This window comes from Solanum verrucosum, unplaced genomic scaffold, assembly GCF_900185275.1.
Source record: "Solanum verrucosum unplaced genomic scaffold, falcon-dt-bn FXZP01000278.1, whole genome shotgun sequence".
In the NCBI taxonomy this organism is placed as follows: domain Eukaryota; kingdom Viridiplantae; phylum Streptophyta; class Magnoliopsida; order Solanales; family Solanaceae; genus Solanum; species Solanum verrucosum.
Window position 1 is genome coordinate 2,916,948 of NW_026020332.1, and position 21,268 is coordinate 2,938,215.

At 33.1% G+C, this 21,268-nt stretch overlaps 1 pseudogene; it reads left to right on the forward strand.

The window, feature by feature from the left end:
* Positions 1–1,305: 1,305 nt before the first annotated feature.
* LOC125836387 (protein unc-13 homolog) lies at positions 1,306–19,748 on the forward strand (annotated as a pseudogene).
* Positions 19,749–21,268: the final 1,520 nt, after the last annotated feature.

Here is a 21,268-nt window from a genome sequence, read left to right on the forward strand (position 1 = left end):
GAAAAATTAGTTGAAATGCCAAAAGTGTAACCGATAACCACTTGGAGATGTGTTACTCAAAAACAAAAGATAGATATAAAATTTAAATTCATATCATCATCATATTATTATATGATACTTTGAACGTGAGTTCACATATCTATATCTAATTATTATTTTTAACATATAACACTACTATATATGATCTAGAGAGAGGAACATGAGTTCACGTGAACCCATGACACCCACCTCTACATACACCCCTGCATAATTTGACCTATAAATATAACCAAATTCAAACGGTCATATCTCAAAATTGTCTCTCATCCTCCAAATTTTTTTATTTGAAATTTACTTATTACAACTTGCAATTTTTTTAATAATAATTTATTAGAACTTAGCACCAATCTAATACTATTTTTCTCTAATCAACTCTAAATATTAGACAATTTAACTTCATTTATCTAAATTTTATTTATATTAAGTAAAGTTATTATCCATGTTTCCAAAAAAAAAAAAACTATCTATGCTTTACCATAGATAAAAAAAAAAAAAATCTCTCTCGTGTCCAGTTTTTTTTATACAAATTTGAAATCAGCAACTCTCCTTCTTCAGTCAGTTCAGAGTTCACATTCACATCTTAATTGAAAGATTCAGTTCAGTTACTTGAATTGCCGAGAGATCTTTGATCTTCTTATTTACCCATTTTGGTATTTACTTCTAAGAATCACTCTTTCTTGACTCATTCAATTTTGGTATTTACTTCTAAGAATCACTCCTTCTTGACTCATTCAATTTTGGTATTTACTTCAAGAATCTTGTTTTTTTTTTTCAGTTGGTGAATGCAAGTGCGAGTTGCTAAGTAACTGGGGTTTACGGTGAAGTTGCCACGGAAGAGTAAGTAATCTTTAAAACATAATGGGTTCTTTCCTTGTTTTGATTAAGTTTACAAGACTGATGGATCTTGAAGTTTGTTTGAAGTAAATCTTGAAGTTCTTAAGTAGTTAAGGTGAAAGATTCTTGATATGTTAAGGAAATTTGATGGTAGAGAATTTACGGGAACACAATGTGGGTGGGTGGGTGGCTCCAATTGAATGTGTTGTCTGTGTTTGCAGGGAGAACTTTATGGAGCTTCTACAAAGATTTCGGAGAGATAGTTCTTCATGAAAAGATATTTTTATGGAGGCGGATACTGTTGAATTTCATACTTTCAGGAAGCTTAATCAAGAAGGTGGTAATGCCCCCGGAGCTGTTTCCTTGGATGATGTGGATCTTGATCAAGTTAGCGTTGATTTTGTCCTCAGTTTCTTGAATTACCGAGAGATCTTTTCAGTTTTCAACACCCTTTGATCTTCTTATTAACCCATTTTGGTATTTACTTCTAAGAATCACTCATTCTTGACTCATTCAATTTTGGTATTTACTTCTAAGAATTATTCCCTCTTGACTTGTTCAAATTTCATTCAATTTTGGTATATACCTCGAGAATCTTGTTTTTTTCTTTTCTTTTTCAGTTGGTGAATGCAAGTGTGATTTGCTAAGCAAATGGGTTTACGTTGAAGTTGCAATGGAAGAGTAAGTAATCTTTAAAATCCAGTGGGTTCTTTCCTTGTTTTGATTAAGTTTACAAGACTAATAGATCTTGAAGTTGGTTTGAAGTAAATCTTGATGTTCTTAAGTAGTTAAGGTGAAAGATTCTTGATATGTTTAGGAAATTTGATGGTAGAGAATTTACGGGAACACAATGTGGGTGGGTGGGTGGCGCCAATTGAATGTGCTGTCTGTGTTTGCAGGGAGAACTCTTTAGAGCTTCTACAAAGATCTCGGAGAGACAGGCGGATACTGTTGAATTTCATACTTTCAGGAAGCTTAATCAAGAAAGTGGTAATGCCTCCCGGAGCTGTTTCCTTGGATGATGTGGATCTTGATCAACTTGTTGATTTTGTCCTTAATTGTGCAAGAAAAGGTAGGGAATGTCCAGTACAAAATATAGCATCTACATAATTGCTTTAAAATGGATTGCAATCATCAAATCAGGATTGACTTTTTTTTGGGGGGGTAGGCGGACTCCTTGAACTATCTGACAGCACTCTGTTCCTTCATATGGTAAATTCGGACTTGCACATTCATTATTATCTGTTCAATGGTCATTATTTATGAATGTTCTTGTTCGGGATTGCACATACATCAATTTCTATTCAATATTTACTATTTTTTGAATGTTCCATTTACCGAGGCTTATCTATTGCAGCTTAGAATTATTTCCATATGGGGTTGTTGTGTAGCACTTTTTCCTATCCCAAAACATTATTTAGTATGTTCTATGCACATCAATGTTTATTTTCATTCTTCAACGGTTTCCTTTTGGTAGTAAGAATAATGCAGGTTCAAATGATGATTTCTTTCTAGCTACAAATCCTGAACTATCGGGTTTGCCTCCAAGAATATTACCCCCGCCTGTCCCTATTTCCACACCATCACCAATTTTGCCAACACTCTCAACGTCAGAATCAATTGATACTGAACCATTTTGAAGAGCTGTCCAGTTTATCCAAATCTTAGTCTCTCAGTTCCACACAACAACAAGAGTTAACAATGCTGCTGCTGATCTTGTGCTTGGATTGCCGTCATTTGCTACTGGTAAGCATGCTTATTATATGTGTGTATGGTGGACCTGTAACTTCTGCTATCATAAGTGTGACCATTTCATTTTGGCAGTATTAGGTTGTAATTTGCTTGCTTTTTAGCTCTAAGGTGCTATATCTATAGTACTGGTTATACCAGAAAAGTAAAAGATGGGGGGAAAGTAGTCCATTTCAAAAAAAAAGAAAAAGACCGAGAGAGTAAGAGTACTTCGAGATTTTTCTCTGGTTCTATATTTGTACTACTGGTTACTTTGTGCTTAGGATGCTGACACATGACTAGGAAACTATTAACAACATTGATGCAGATGTATCGTATAACTGCTCTAGTTTCTGGGCAATTTTCACTCAATGATAAATGGATTTTTTTAATAAGGAAATTTAACCACTATACTATCAAGCGTTGTATACTAATGATACATAGATTTCAATTCTCATCCTTGTTAATTGCTGTTCGAGCAATGTACCAAGGCCGTGAACATAACATACTTCTATAGTAGCTTGGTATTGGGAGAATATCCGTCCCCTTTTTATTAGGAGCATAAGAATCCACCTTAATCTCCAGCATACTTGTGTGATTCTTTTGAATTTCTAATTTCTTCCAGCTGATAGGCATTATTTAATTTTTTAAAACTGTAATCCTATATGTTTTTTTTACTTTTTGTAGATTAGAAAGAGTTAGCACTGTCTTGATGCCTGTTTAATGTTTTTCTGACCTTTGACTATCATAAACAAAACTAGTTGTCAGATTATTAATTCTCAGATATTCTGATGCAACTCTCTTTAGTGCTTAAATTTTTATTTTATTTTGTTATAGCTCTTTGTTATTTTCTCCTCTAATCACTATTCACTTGATTAAAACTTAGATAGTTATATAAGCTTTTCACTTGCTTATGTTTATAAAAGAAAAACTTAGATAGTTATATAACTTTTATTCTTGATCTTTAATGGCCCTAATTTTTTCATTTGGAGCTTTTTAAGCATAAAGAGTTCCCACTAATGTTTTCTTCAACGAACATTCAAGTATATCTTAATCTTCTCTGATAACTTCTCTCGTACTTAGTAGCAATAGTATTCAGTTTGTTTTGAAGCTTATTCCATCTTTCATAAACCCTAATCAAATGATAGGTTAAGTTTTGTGCTTGTGCACGAAAACCAGTGCTACGTTGATGTCATTTGATCCTCACTTATTTCTGGCACCTCCTTGGTTTGAAGTCTGTTTGGGGAATATCTCGATAAATGTTAAATGTGAACTTGAATGAAGTGAGGTCATCATATCCAGTTAACTAGTTTATTTTGCCTCTACTTCGTAAACAACCTTTGGTGGGGTGCAAGAGTTTGTTTTGGAGCTTCATATTAAATCTATACTTCTTTTTGCATTTTGATGTTTGAATTCTTTGGTTTTATACAGTGTTTGAAGCCTTGAATACATGTGTTGGCATGTACTGGAGCAAGTACTTGATGAGCAAACAGTTTAATATAATATTCTTTTCCAGTATTTCCTGGTCGGTTACACTACTTCACTTGTAGATTTCACTATCTTCTTTCAAAATGTATTCTTCTCTTGTTTTTACGTGGATGGATGGGAGATACTTATACTTCAGGCTGTATTTCTTCCTAGCTATTGGCGATGATGATCTCTGTCAAACAGCATATGAGATTCTTCTAGCTGCTGCTGGAGCTTCAGGGTATTTCCGCCTTTTCTGTTTCTTGGCTTGCAACATCTCCCATCCGATTAATTTAATGCATTCAATATGCATTCTGTATGCACAGGGGCCTCATTGTACCATCAAAGGACAAAAAGAAGGAGAAGAAATCTAGATTGATGAAGAAGCTGGGCCGTAGTAAGAGTGAAAATGTAATGACCCAGTCACAACATTTATCTGGACTGGTCAGTTTGTTGGAGATAACGCGTGTCCAGATGGAGTAGGAAAATGAATGACCTTGTTACCTCGTCAGATGTCAGATTGCTTCTAGCTTCTGTTGTTCGATTCACACCAGTAATGGCATGGGAAATGAAATAACGTAATAAGCAGTATTTTTTTCTTGACTATTAGGAAATGAAATAACTTATTAGTTTCTTGCCCTTAACTCAACAAGTCGTTGCCTGTTGTTTCATTGCAAATCATTTAGGAAATGAAATAACTTAATAAGCAGTATTTTTTTCTCCTTAATGAAAGGGCATAAGGCTGATGGAGGCTACAGTTTGTTAGTTAAGGTTGAGATGTTATGCCAAGAGGTGTTCAAATATTATCAAAGTACAGAGGTGCTAGTCAACACTAGTAGCCAGTTGGTAGTGTGTATATAATGTAAATAGTGTTCCTAGTGCTGGACAAGAGAAAGGGAGTTATAGATTCAATGTTTTTGAGAATTAATTGAGTTAAACATTCATTATTAAATCATAGAAGTGATAGCTAACAAAAAGGGATAAATTTCCCAAAGGGAAATGTTAGAAGATAAAGAGGGAAGAGAGATATTGAAGATCCGACTCTGTTATTTAGGAATTTACAGTTTCATGCTTACTGGGTTCTTACTTGATTAATATGTACAGATTTATGAGGCCATGGACGTCAGGACAAGACTTGGTCTCCTTAATGCGATGGTTGGAAAAGTGGGTAAAAGGCGGGATGGTTTTGCTAATAAAGTTTCCATGTGTCATGCTCAATTTTTTACGTAGTGAATCTGGTGTTTTTCTTAGCCTTTTCTTGTTTTAAGTATAGATTGAGACTGTGTCTGGGATATTGGTACTATGATGGGTGAATTCACAACTTGCAAGGATTTTGAATTGGGTTGACCGGCCTATTCAGCAGGAGGTATTAACTTAGGGAGTTTCTAAATCCATTGATTGCAGTTCATTTAACAATTATATCAATTAGTTGTTCCTTTGTCATTATACTTCTATTCCCTATGCCATTTGTCATTAATCATTTTAAATTTTCTATCTCATGTCTTATCTCTCCTTTTTTATATATATAAATAAAGTTAATTGAGGCATCTCCTGGTTTCAATATTCACGGTTATGATAATGAGAGTAAATTGAAATCCTCCTTCTAACCAAAGACCAGTCTTTTAGCATATGAAGTTAATTACCTTTTTATGGTTTTCCAGCGGTGGGTACCGGTTTCACCTCAACAAACGCATAGAAGTTCAATTGTTGAAGTCTACAGGATTGTGGAAGAGGTTCACAAATCATACTCTGTTCTTTTGCATAGTTATTTTTCTCAATTTTCTCTGTTTTCTAGAATCAGTTTATTCAGTTTCCGCGGCATAAGTTTATTGTGTTTCGTAATGGAATTACAGTAATATGGAAGAAGAGTTGCGATAATTTGTTAGCAACAAGGAAAGTTATTCTTTATTGATTTGTTTTATGTACAGAGGGAGAACTGGACTTTAAATTAGTAACCTATGAAATCATAATGCTACACTAAAAAAAAAAGCCAAATCTAAATTCTAGCTTTTGTGCTTGAGAGCTAAGTTTGTGTGTCCTTCCTGCCCATGTTATCTATAGCAGCCTGGCTTCTTTTACTTTTGGTGCATGAAACTTAAGTGAAAAAATACTTAGCTTTTGGAACATATACACTTGAAGATTCACAAGCTTCTAAAGCTTCAGTTCCCTACCCATGGGGTGTGGGGTGGGTGGGAAATAAAATAGAAAGACGAAGTGAACTTTAAATTATGGCTCAGATTTTGAACATTCTGCTTTTATCATTGTTGATTCTGATATGCCGACAGTGATTTACAAATGCTTTTATACGATACCACATTTTGTGATGAGTTGAACAATTTTCTCACTGCAGACGGTCGATCAGTTCTTTGCTTTGGAAGTTCCAATGAGGCCAGGAGAACTGGGTAGCCTCTTTTGCGGCATTGATAATGCATTTCAAGTATATGCAAAGACCGTTTTAGATAAGATTGGTATATAGTTTCTTTCTGCACAATCTTAAAGATTTCCTTTTTTTTTCCTCACAGTGAAGAATCCTTCATACTGAAATTTTACATGCCTGTTGTTGCAATTTATTAGCTTAATCGTCTCCTGGTTCATTTTGTGTCTTGCACTATGGTTTGATGAATGACATCAATGTAATGGATGGAGAAACTATTAGATTAGAATTTGTTTTCTGCAGTATACAAAACCCTTTCACAGTAGGAAGGGCAGGGTACCTCTTTACAGCATAATTTCAAAGTTATCCTTCCCACTGGAACTGTAAATATTCTGTCCGAGTGACCAATAATTGGATATCCTAGTTTTATTATTTCACTCTTTTCTTGCAAATGATATGGATGAATTGCCCATGTACCCATTTGACGACCCTTCATCGCCATCCCAGTTTCCCATTGACAGAATTTAGCATGTTGAATTTTCAAATAGCTTTGAAGTTTTTATTTAGTGGCTCTCTTTTTATGGCTATGAAAAGTTGTACCGTGTAAATTATTTGTATTCTTCTACTTCTCTGCTCATCTTTTTGCATTTGCATATCTTGCATTTGTTTCTGCATAACTGTTTGCTGCTAAATTGAACCTATATATTTCATGGTGAACTTGCTATCATTTGCATGCAGCTAATAAGGAAGATATTGTTCCACCTGTGCCTATTTTGACGAGACACTTTGTGTGCAGTTGAATAGCCTTGAAGGATACAAGGATACAGATGTCTTGAAGTCTGTTGAAATTGACGTAGCGGCAATATCAACGCCTTGTGTGCAGTTGAATAGCCTTCATGTTAGTTAACTTCTACTTTCCCTCTTTTTATGTATGATAAGATCTCAAGCTGTTAATCATTTGCTCTCGTATGTTTCATGTTCCTCTTTATTATTGAATCTAAAGGGTGTATTTCTCTGCACTGGTTTGATTGGAAAATCATGGCTCTGGCCTCTGGCTAGTTTCATTAGCTTGAAGCTGGACTTTAGATGCTCTACTTCATAGTTTGTGCACAATTCTGTTTTACTTTGATTAGGCGATTGCAAATTTTGTGCACGTGATAGGTCATAAAACTTACATTTACATGTGTTTTCCTGTTTCAAAATTTTGTTTGTGGTAATACAGACACTGATCAACTCAGAGCTTGTACTATGAACTCTGTTTAGCAATTTAAAACTAAGAAACTAACTTCCAAATTTACTCTTTCCCATGAATAATGGTTGCCAATATTACAAATGTTCTAATTTTCTCTGTTTCAAAAATATATTTCAAATTTTCTGCCTTTTCTGTTGACATTAATTCCATCTAGGATATTATTTAGTTTAAGTTAATAGTACAGGAAAGTTGTGTCTAAAAACTAGTTGATGTTTTTGGATTAGGGGTTGGTGATGATGGAAAACACTGTGGCAGTTGCTATGCTTGTTCGAAGGCTTCTTCTACCTACCTTTTCTGGTGAACTATTTTAAGTTTGTTCACTTAAAATAGTACAGGAAAAAAAATCATATGTTATGTGTGTTGTTTGTGCATTCACTATAAACCATAGGATTCACATACATGGACACTTACAAATAATATTATTGTATTATATGACTTTGATGTTTATGCAGGCAATGGAGTCTGCAACAATATCAGATAAAGAGCAGATAGAGTTCTACATGACATCTTCAATCAAAAATGCATTTACAAGGGTAAAGAATTGTTACTTGTTGGAAAAGGAAACTTAAATTGGTTGCAAAATATAATTACTGTTGTTGAAATCTTTCTATATGTTGGGACATTGCTTGTTCAAAGACTAGTTAAATTAGGTTCTTCCAGTGTTCTGAAAGGCGATTGCCTCATCGCCAATGGCGAGAGGCGAGGCGACCCTTCATTGCCTTTTAGCTTTGTGGCGAGGCGATCTTCAAAAGACGATGCCATGGAGACAAAGGTGAGAGGCGAGAAAGGTGTCGCCTTTTGTATCTTCTTTAAAAAAGGCGACCAATTTAGGGTTTTAAAAGTTGAAAGGTAATTTTAGGATTTTCGGCTAGACTCCTAAGGCTACTAGCTAGACTTTTCCGGCGACTCCAAAGTCCAACCAATACGTATTTCTTTAATCTTCCTCATTTTCTTCTTCCTTTGATTCCTTTTCCTTCTTCTACTTCAGACTTCAGAGTCTTCTACCTCTGTTTTTTTCTCACTGTTTTGACTTTTGTTCTTTTTTTTTCTCATTCAAGTTCTAAGTAAGTATTATCTATTTCTAGTTTTTGAATTGAAATATTTGCTAATATGTTATTGCTATTGCGAGATATGAGTATTAATTTTTTAGTATTAATTCTTTTGGTATTAGTTGCAATGAACATATTATTTTACATATAATCCCATTAATTAAATATTTAATATTCGTCATTCTTTTTAAATGTAATATAATATTCTAAAAAATAGATTATTTAATATTAATTATTTTTGTTCTGAATTAACAATATGTTAATTTCTTTAAAAAAAATTGTCACTAACATAATTTGAAATCTCTGGTTTGAACAATTTTTAGCTAGACATAAAAAATGATCATTTTTAACTCCGTAATGCATTAATAAAGCATTTAAAGGAGCAACATAATAATCTTGAAAGTTGAGTATTTATGTAATTGTATATCATTAATGATTTCACTTTTATTTGAATTGTCCATTAATTTGTATATTATATAATATTTGCTTGCAATTTATGTTACTTAAAAATTTGAAATAAAATATAATTTTATATTAAATAAAGAATTTGAAAAAAATAAAATATTATATCACATGAATATTATATAAATGATTATTTGAAAAAAGAAGCAAAATGATTTATATTACTATGAAATAAGAAAATAAGAATGAAATAGAAATAATAATATTATATTGGTGAGAGATGAGAAAATTCTTTTTTAGAAAGTAAAATAGAGAATTAGGTTGGAGTTGATTGTCTAATAGAAAACTCTATGTTTAAAGAGTAAAATAGAGTATAAGGTTGGTAATGCTCTATTTACTCTCTAAAAATGAATCTTCTTCTCATATCTCTTATCTCATCGTTATCTCATATATCTCATCTCTCATATCATATATCTCATCTCTCATATCATATCTCATCTCATCTCATCTCATCGCTCATCTCATATCTCATCTCATCTCTCATCTCATATCTCATTCTCATATTTCTCGTATCTCATCACTTTCTCATCTCACATCTCATATCTCATCTCACATCTCACATCTCATCTCATATCACATCTCACATCTCATATCTCATATCTCATCTCATATCTCTTTCTCATCTCATATCACATTTCATATCTCATCTCACATATCATATCTCATCCTACATCTCATATCTCATCTCATATCTTCTCTTTCTCATCTCACATCTCATCTCATATCTCATCTCATCTCACATATCACATCCCATATCTCATATCTCATCTCACATCCTATATCTCATATCTCATATCTTATCTCACATCCCATATCTCATATTTCATCTCATATCACATCTCATATCTTATCTCATATCTTATCTCACATCTCATATCACATCTCATATCTCATCTCATATCTTATGTCTTCTTTTTCTCGTATTTCATATCTTCTATTTCTCATCTCACATCTCATGTCTCATATCTTCTTTTTCTCATCTCAATCTCTCATCTCATATCTCATATCTTCTCTTTCTCATCTCACATCTCATGTCTCATATCTTCTCTTTCTCATCTTATATCTTCTCTTTCTTATCTCTCCTCTCACACCTCTCAAAAGCTCGTATCTTATCTCTCTTATTTCTCTCATCTCTTTCATCTCATATTATATCTCAACTCTCATCTCTTTCATCTCATATCTTTTAACTCTAATCTCTCTCATTTAACATCTCTCAACTCTCCTCTCATCTCTCATCTCTCATCTCTCACATCTCTCTTATATCTCCCATCTTTCACATCTCTCTTTTATCTCCCATCTTTCACATCTCTCTTTTATCTCCTCTCCTATCTCCCATCTCCCATCTCCCCATCTTATCTCTCTTATATCTCAACTCGCATATCTCCTCATCTCTCTCTTTTGTCTTTACTCTTATTTCATATCTCATCTCTCATGATCATATCTTTCATCTCTCTTATCTCACATCTTTCTCCTCTCTCTCTTCTCTCACATCTCTCTTCTCCCATATCTCTCTCCTTCCTTTTTTCCCATCTCTCATATCTCTTTCCTCTTTTCCCATCTCTCATATCTCCTCTCTTCTTTCCCATCTCCTATCTCATCTCATCATATCTCTCATCTCTCATATATCTCTCCTCTTTCTTCTCCCATCTCCTATCTCATCTCATCATATCTCTCATCTCTCATATATCTCTCATCTTTCTTCTCCCATCTCCCATATCTCATCTCTTCTTTCCCAACTCCTATCTCGTCTAATCATCTCTCTCATCTCTCTCTCTCTTATCTCATATCTCTCATTTATCTTATCTCTCAAGTCTCATCTTTCAGCTTTCTCTCTCATCTCATATCTCAACTCTCAAATCTCTCATCTTATATGTCTCAACACTCATATCTCTTTAATTTCTCTCTCATCTCTTGTCTCTCTCAACCTTCATCCCTCATATATCTCTCTCGTATCTCTCATCTTTCATATCTCACATATCTCTCATCTATCATCTCACATCTCTTTCGCATCTCTCCTCTCCTATCTCTCACTCCTCTTTCCTCTCCTATCCCCCATTCCTCCCTCTTCTCCCATCTCTCAACTCGTATATCTCTTCATCTCTCTCTACTCTCTGAACTCTCATCTCTCATCTTTCTTATCTTCATCTCTGAACTCTCATATCTCCCATCTCTCTCTTCTCTTCTGTCATATCTCCTATCTCTAATCTCATCTCTCTCATTCATCTCTCATCTCATATCTCATCTCTCTCGTAATCATCATATCTCTCATTTTTCATCTCTCACATCTCACCTCTCACCCTCTTACTTTATCTCATTTCTCATCATACCTCTCATCTCTTATATCTCTCAACACGCAAGTGTACGCGGTTACGCAAGTAATATAGTGGCTCTTAAAAGAATCAGATTATCGAACCTAGGACTTGTCAATTAACTATTTTTACTAAATTATACTGGTCTAATTATTTATTTAAGAGTGTCAAAAATAAAGAATGCATGAATAAAATAATAAGATTACTTACAATGGTTGGAAAATTCTAGGGCTGCAACATGCATTGGATTGATGTATCGTATCTCAGGCAATGGACTAATTTTAGTTATGAAGTTACTGATATATAGGGTTGTATGAGTTGGGTCTCTCGACCTCTAGTTGCCCACTCCAATTAGTTGTTCCTACTATATCGTTGAGCGGGGATAGACAGGCCTAACTAGCGAGCATTTATATTTCATTCTATTTTGTAACCAAACAACTTGTTCGTCCGAGCGTCACTCCTGAACACACATCAACTCAATGGATGATTGAGCTTTCTATATTCTTTGGTTTATCTACCCTCTCCTCTCTCGATTTTAAGAATAGACAATAGATTTATTTTTATGGTGATAAAGCATGAAATACTAAAACAAGAATATAAAAGTAATTAATAATGATAACCAAGAATTAATTCAAAACCTTCAATATTCAACAATCAATCCGTACAAAACAAGGGCGTTTAACCACTAATCTCTAAGAAAAGAAAGAAGAAACAACGAACCCTAAAAAGTATTGACAACTTTATAATTTGATGCCCTATGATTGATATCCTCCAAAATATTTATTTCTATGGACTATTAGAAAAACCTAAATAAAATAACCAAGTCCAAAACAAATTAGAAATCTATATATATATTAATAAAGCTGAAAATGAATCCGCTGATATGGCATGCCTCATTGGCCTCTATTACTATTTATTTATTTTCTCATAATTTTGAATTTTTTTTCTTATTTTCTTTCTTCAAACCTTTAAAAAAATGAATTATTTCTTTCATTATTATTTATATTTATTACATTATAAATTATAATGGGTCATTAAAGTGGTTAGAATTATATTGAAATAATGGGTCATTAAGTTGCAATATGCCCTTTCGATTGCATAACAGTCTTTAAGTTTTTCACTATTTAACGTATGTTTAATCTATTGCATCTATAAATCAAAGAATTAATTGTTCTTCTTGAGTAGATATCTTGATATGAGTAGTTCATGAGACAATATGGAGACTTTGAAGATAACACGGTAAAAACTAAAAGAAAAGAAAGTAATTTGTGTTTATTTCCTCAAAAATTATACATGAAAGTACATTCAGGGGCCAAATCTTTACTTTTTTTTCCCTAATTTCTTTTCGAAATTGTAATTCTTCTTACTTTTTCTCAATTTGATGCAATCTTTTTAAAAAAAATAAAATTACCCAGTATAGCTGGGTTCTGTTGTATTTATGAGATACAAAAAAAAGAGGGGGGCTGAAGCCTTACCTCCATGACAACACCACGGTGAGCTAGTCACCTCAGGAGCTAGAAGATCATAATCTCATAGGAGGATATAAATCTTCTGACAGATTCAAATATATACAAATCAACTAACAAAAAAATAGCCTTATCAAATTTTGTTCTAATACAAGGCATTTGACACTTATCCAAAAAGTATGCACCTTTAGCCATTTCGGTAAGTGGCCTGAAAGATGTTAGAATCATCATTTGGTTCAGTCTAGCAGCCCTTTTCGCTAAAAAGTCTGCAAGTTGATTGCTTTCTCTAAAACAGTGAGTCACTTGGGCATTCAATTGATCCACTATCTCAACGATATTATCGATGATGTGCCTGAGTTTGAGATTGTTATTGCTCTTGTTGTTCACCATATTTACAATGATCATGGAATCTAGCTCAAGAGTGAAATTAGTTAAGCCTTGTTGGCTACACCATTTTCCACCAAACTCAGCTGCCAATGCTTCTGCCAATTTGATGCAATCATAATTATGTTTATGACTTTTTAGTTTTGTAGTTTCATATTATGCTTGAAAATTTGTATTCCACTAACTTTTTGTTTGCTATCAGTATATATGTATGGTAGAAGGTTGTGTAAATATGTTATTTTATTTATTTTTAATTATTTAGTTTTAGTAGAATAGTCACTCATCTGGCAGCTAATTAAATTAAATTATCTATTATTTTTTCGTATTTGATGAACTTTCTTTAGAAAATTAAAAGAATTGTGAAAATTAAAACCATCTTCTGTTTTTTTTTCTTTGTATAATTTATTCATCTATTGTTATGAGTTTTATTCAGTTATGGTATACTTAGAAAGGATGATTAAAGAAATAATATAGTTATGTCTATCTAATTTATGTAGTGTTGAATGTATTCCTCCATATTTAAAAATATTATTAGGTATTTTATATTGTAGAGTTAAAGATGAAGATATTATAAAATTTTGTAAAAATGATTACATTAATTTTTTAAGTTGTTATGTTTTTTTATGTTTATTATATTCATGTTTTAATTTGATTTGAAGTATAATATGAAAACTATTGAATGGTGATCGGCTTGTGAGAGTGTATTTTTTCTTTTATTTTTTAATGAATAAGACCATAGGAATAATATTACATTATTTTATTTTTTCATATGTTCTCTCTATGATTTCTCTTTATTTTGTATATTATATAATAAATAAATATGCCAATTAACCATTCATTCATATTATTTAATGTAAAATTTAATGGTCTTTATATTTATCACTCCCATAACTTTTTATCCTCATAATCCCTAAAATAATTAACAGTCATATTCATGACAAAATTTGATATTTGATATTATAGTGTTATAAATTGAGATAACCTAAGACATAGTAAAAATATCACATTATTGCCTTTTTAAGTTATGTTTCTGGTGCTTATTATATTCATGTTTTTGGCTGATTTGAAGTACAAAAGGAAGGCTATTTGTATGGTGAACAACTTGTGGGGGTACGTCGTCACGTCGAAATTAAATCGAATAATTATGTATTAATTTCATATTTTTTTTGTTTGTTTTTTAATGATTAAGGTCATAAGAATGATGTAGTATTATTTATTTATTTCGTACGTTCTCTTGATGATTTATTTTTATTTTATATTTTATATGAATATTTTATTATCGTATATTTGATATCTTATCGTCTTTTATAGCCGCGCAAAACGCGGACAAATTCACTAGTTCAAAATAAAAAGGAATCCAATTTTTGCTTGAACTGTGCCGCATCAATTCTTTATCTGTTGCCGCCTTCAATTGTGCCACGTGGCAATCCTCGGCAATTCACAATATGCAATTCTTATATATGATATACTAGTAAAATTATTCACGCTTCGCACGGGAATTTAATATCATAAAATTTATAAAATAATACTTAAAATCTATCATTCATTAAAACTAAAACATTATATTGTCTTACATACAAGATTACGTAGTAACAAATATTAATAATGTAAAGGAAAATGAAAAATATTACATCTTATCATTTATCGTTAATAATATAAGCATAAATTAATGGTTATTAAAATACATACCGGCATCTGTAACATAAGCAATGGTGTCAGTTAGCCACTCAACAGAAGCAAAATACACAAATATTTAATTGTGAAAAAGAAAAGGAGGTTCAGAATTTTCGTTGTGTTAAAATGAGAGGAAATTCCTCTATTTATAGACAACAAAGGGTAGTATGAACAAATGTTTATTGTGCCTTATCGGAAATGTTACAACTATTTGGAAAAGTTGCAACCATTCGGAAAGGTCACAACCTTTCATAAAAGTCGCAACTCTTCATAAAAGTTTCAACTCTTCATAAAAGTCGCAACTCTTCATTAAAGTCGTAACTTTTCATAAAAGTCACAATTTTTCATAAAAGTCGCAACTCTTCATAAAAGGGGAAGGCTAGTTTTGAAAATAAATAAATTAAAAGGGAATTCTGATTTGTGGTGGCGCCACGTAGGCTGGCCTAAGGTTCTCTTTTATATATATTTGGAAATAAATAAATTAAAAGGGAATCCTGGTTTGTGATGGCGCCACGTAGGCGGACCTAAGGTTCTCTTTTATATATATATATGATTACTAGTAAAATTAGCGCGGGAATTCAATAATATTATATGAAAATAAATTTTAATACATTTATAATAATATTCACAATTTTCACTACTCGTTATTTTTATGATTACATATTTTTTTACTAAAAAATTACATGATATAAATATAGTTTTTATTTATGTATATATTATACATTGAATTTATTTGACTAATTCTTATGTTATTTATATATTTATTTCTCTTAAATGTTCACTCCGTTACAATTTTGTAATTAAAAAGTCTTTTAATCACTTGAAAAATTGTATAAAATATATGCGCTTAAATAAAGTGACACCAACAATAAAATATTTTTTACTTCAACAAACTCAAGATGATTTTTTTTTTCTTAAAGCTAAATAAGATGGATGTTTTATATTAAAAAACACATGGTATAATTACGAGAATGTACACACAAATATATTTAAGCTAAATAAGATGAAATATTTAATTTTAAGAGTAAATAACTAAAGTTTGTAAAGAAAGTATAAAAAAACTAAATAAAATGAAAAGAACTTTTATAAGCAAACAACTCCTTTTCAAAAATTATATCACCCATATTATTTCAACATGACAAATCAACAATCAATAAAAAAATAATCTCATTATAACTAATCACATAACTTATCCTAACATAACGGGATATAAACGAAGGATCGACCAATATTTCTGGACAAAAATGTCTTCCTGTTCAGACAAAGCTGAATCTTTTGATCAGTCAGACCATATGTGTCATCACTAAAGACATTGTATTTCACTCAACTGTTTCACATGACATCATAACACAAACATAGAACACTCGACTTTAAGTTCAAAAACATAAAAAAATAAAAATATGTAGTTACAGAGTTCGAAAATATTTTTTTTCAGACTCATGATGGTCCTTCATCAAAAGATCAAAGAAACATTAGGAAAAAAAATTGCATTATTCTCTACTGCCTGAGCCTCACATAGACAACATCATGTGTTTTCAACTGGAATCTACATTCTTTGAAGAGTTGGAGAAAGAGCCTTCAACTCTTCCCATCTAAGTCTCAGATGACAGAGTTACCCGATATCTCTATTGGTGGAAGGTAGACGGTACCGCTTGAATTAATCGAATAGAACACAAGTTGACCTGGACATCACTGTTATACAACAACAAACAACACCTCATCCCCAAACAATAACTTGCATAAAGAGCTGCAATAATGTTCAAAGCCCAAAATAAGATAGACAAAAATGTATCTGTCAAGCTATGACTTAGCAGTTATCAGCATAATCCCACCTCTCTGAGCCAGCACAAATGATTCGGTTACGACTCAAGCAATAGTTGTGCTACTTCACTTTCCAATTCAATAGCTCCATGAAGTCTACAAGCACCCATCAGACAGTGGCATCAACTTCAAAAGGCATCTTCCTTATGAAGTCGTACACTTCCTGTAGTAGCCCAGCTCTCCCTAAAGAGATCAACCACACAACCATCTCGCTAACCATTGCATCAAACATCTTTGAAGCATATATCAAACAACCTATCTTTCCATAAAACGCAAAGGCGCAAACAATGCAGTCGTCATGAAGACACTCAACTCCTCATTCTTTACCATGCACATGTACTTGCCTCTTAAGATATAATCCAAAAAAGTCACCACTCCTTGTTAGTCGAAAATCACACTTGTCGAATTTCAAACGTTTAAATGTGAAAAGAATCAAAGATATACCTTTTTTTCTCAACTTTGATCTGTAGACATATTGATCTAGTCGCCTCTGCTCTCTGTGCATTCCTATTTCTTAATAAATCTCAAATGTTTTATTATTTTTTTAAAAAGGCATTCTATAGATCATAGAAGCTGCAGTTTTCACAGATAGCAGATGGGCAAAGCGAGCAGCCGGTTCTATCCATTTCTTCTTTTATGCAACACATCCTGTTTTTTGAATAACTCTGCTAGTTCAATGTACTTGGGTTCAGGTTAACATCAAACGTGACCAATTTGTATCATTTGTATCAACGGGCATTTGCAAAAGCAAAATGAGCTAGCACATATGATAGATTGCGTCATTTTTATTACACATGAAACTTTATTACAAAATTCATGTCTTTTACACACACAAAAAATAAAATCAAATGGAAATGCTACAAGGTACACCTTTTCTAGTAACTCCAGGTTTAGAATATGGTTTCAACAATTCATAAGGCATAACTCACATGTTCAGAAAATGCAGGTTGCGGAGATGAGGATGTTGAGATGGATGTGTGGGCACACTAGGAGTGATAAGATTAGGAATGAAGTTATCCGGGAGAAGGTGGGAGTGGCCTCTGTGGTGGACAAGCTGAGGGAAGCGAGACTGAGATGGTTTGGACATGTGAAGAGACGGTGCGAAGACGCCCCAGTGAGGAGGTGTGAGGGGCTGGTTGTAGAGGGTACGCGGAGGGGTAGAGGTAGGCCTAAGAAGTATTGGGGAGAGGTGATTAGACAGGACTTGGCTCAGCTTCACATTACCGAAGACATGACTCTAGATAGGAAGGAGTGGAGGTCGCGTATTAAGGTTGAAGGTTAGTAGGGCTAGCGTGTTGTCCTTTCTTGCGAGGGTATGGGTTGTTAGCGTGTGTAGTAGTCTTAGCCTTGCACTTGCAGTTCTTGTCTGTGATACCTATAGCCTTATGTTGTTTATTACGTTTCACTTTTCTCATTGTTCTATTGAGGTTATGTCTCCTCTGTTGATTATTCACTATCTTTCTTATTGGATGGTATGTTTTATACACTGTTTTCCTCGCCTTTAACTTGGATTTGATGTACTTGAGCTGAGGGTCTTTCGGAAACAGCCTCTCTACCTCCACGAGGTAGTGGCAAGGTCTGCGTACACTCTACCCTCCCCAGACCCCACCTAGTGGGATTTCACTAGGTATGTTGTTGTTGTTGTAATTCATAAGGCATAACTCCAGCTCCATTTCTATTATTCAACTTACTATCATTATTTCTAGCATCAATAATCCCTTCAAGCTCCTTCAATTTCCCCGAAAACACCTTGAATGCCGCGTTAATTACGGGGTCCTTAGCCCAATAAGGCTCAATCTTTTCACCAATATATTCTTCATCTGGTGAATGGTTTCATAAGACATCCAAAATTGTCATTACTTTTGTTGCTTGAATTTGTGAAGGGAAGCATCTTAGTAGTGCCTCCTCAGGTTTCTTCATTTAAAATCAATGCATTTGAAAACAATATATTTATACAAATAGGATTTATTTCAAGAGTGATTGAACTTTATCCACTATAACAGTAAAGTCATAAAAATGTTTTTTTTTTTTTTTGCCTTAAACTTACTAAACTTTGCACTTATTTTTTTGGTTTAAAGGATATTACTACTTATATATATACAATACAAAGATAAACAACAAGCATATAGGAGTGTGGGGAGTAAATTTGTTTCTGATTAATGTTTATTAATCTCCAGGATACAAATATTTGGCCTTGAAAAGCAAACTTTTTCTCTCCAAATACAAGATTTATTTTCATCTTAGATTTTTATTACTACATGTTGTTTCATTAGCCTCGATTACTGTATTATCTTGTTGTATTTTCTGCTTGTTGCTACTGCCTTATTTCACATCTTTCTTTGAGCCGAGAATCTATCAGAAACAACATCTCTACCTTCAAGGTACGGGTAAGTTCTGCGTACATACTATCCTCCAAGACGGGCAGACCCCACCAGTGGAATTACAGTGAATAAAATCACAAGTTTTCTTCCTTTGTGACTCAACCAAATATGTAGAAATAAATTCAGTCTAATTATTAGTTAACTATCTCCTATGGTATATTTGACTGATGAAACAGAAATTGGACAGAATTTGAATCCTCAGATCATTCAATCAATTTCTCATATTGTGATCAAACTACTTGAATTGGTCAATATCTATACGCCATCCGGGATATCCTCCGTTCCATCACTAATAAACTTTGAGGAATACAACACCGTGTTTCTTCCTTTCTACTCTGGAAGAAGACAAGAACAGCAGTCTCACACTCACCTATCAGTTCCAGAAGATAGAAACTATCTTAATGAATCAGTGGTATGGACTCCCTGCACCGTCTTCCATCAGCAGGTCAATTCTCGTGGAAAATTGGCTGGAGCTGGCGCACTATGTAAGGCGCTGTGTTCAGAGTAGATTTCCAGTCTAACCTGAATACATTAGCAAAGTGACTGTCCTATTCCTAAGATATAAAGTTATAAGCAAATCACACATTCTTGATTGTCCTCAGAGCTGGCACTATTGTAATGTTTCTGTCAAGTTGTGTGGTGGTCCTATTCCTGGATAATTATCTTTTTCTTTTTTTGGTAAATAGAAAAGGGAAAATCGTGTGGAGGGTTGTTAAGGAGTAAAAAAACGATATTTTTTGTGACATGTTTGTCTATAATAAGGTATCAGACAAAATGAGGTAGTCGGGCTCTTTCTAGAACCAGGTAAAAGAGTAAGTTAAAGATTCTTCTTTTCATATACCAATTTATCATATTAGGAGAGATTATAGTGGTATGAAGTTCAAAGGGAAGTGTAAATATATGCCAATAATTGTGCGATATGTAATTTTATATGCTAGAAGAGATTGATTCTTAGCTTTAAGACCTTGAATACGCAGAGCTAAGAAATTTCGTTAATAACGTTCAACAACTTAAAAAAGTCGACACTACTTAAATATAAGGACACTTGTTATGGACTGAGGGAGTATCAATTTGGACCTTAAAAATCAAATGGAAATGCTATAAGGTACACCTTTTCCAGTAACTCCAGGTTCATCTCTCACATCTCACCTCTCACCTCTCACCCTCTTAATTTCTCTCATTTCTCATTATACCTCTCATCTCTTATATCTCTCAACATGCAAGTGTACGCGGTTGCGCAAGTAATATAGTGGCTCTTAAAAGAATCAGATTATCGAACCTAGGACTTGTCAATTAACTATTTTTACTAAATTATACTGGTCTAATTATTTATTTAAGAGTGTCAAAAATAAAGAATGCATGAATAAAATAATAAGATTACTTACAATGGTTGGAAAATTCTAGGGCTGCAACATGCATTGGACTTCATGTATCGTATCTCAGGCAATGAACTAATTTCAGTTATGAAGTTACTGATATACAGGGTTGTATGAGTTGGGTCTCTCGACCTCTAGTCGCCCACTCCAATTAGTTGTTCCTACTATATCGTTGAGCGGGCATAGACATGCCTACTAGCGAGCATTTATATTTCATTCTATTTTGTAACCAAGCAAGTTGTTCGTCCGAGCGTCACTCCTGAACACACATCAACTCAATGGATGATTGAGCTTTCTATATTCTTTGGTTTATCTACCCTCTCCTCTCTCGATTTTAAGAATAGACAATAGATTTATTTTTATGGTGATAAAGCATGAAATACTAAAACAAGAATATAAAAGTAACTTATAATGATAACCAAGAATTAATTCAAAACCTTCAATATTCAACAATCAATCCGTACACAACAAGGGCGTTTAACCACTAATCTCTAAGAAAAGAAAGAAGAAAAAACGAACCCTAAAAAGTATTGACAACTTTATAATTTGATGCCCTATGATTGATATCCTCCAAAATATTTATTTCTATGGACTATTAGAAAAACCTAAATAAAATAACCAAGTCCAAAACAAATTAGAAATCTATATATAT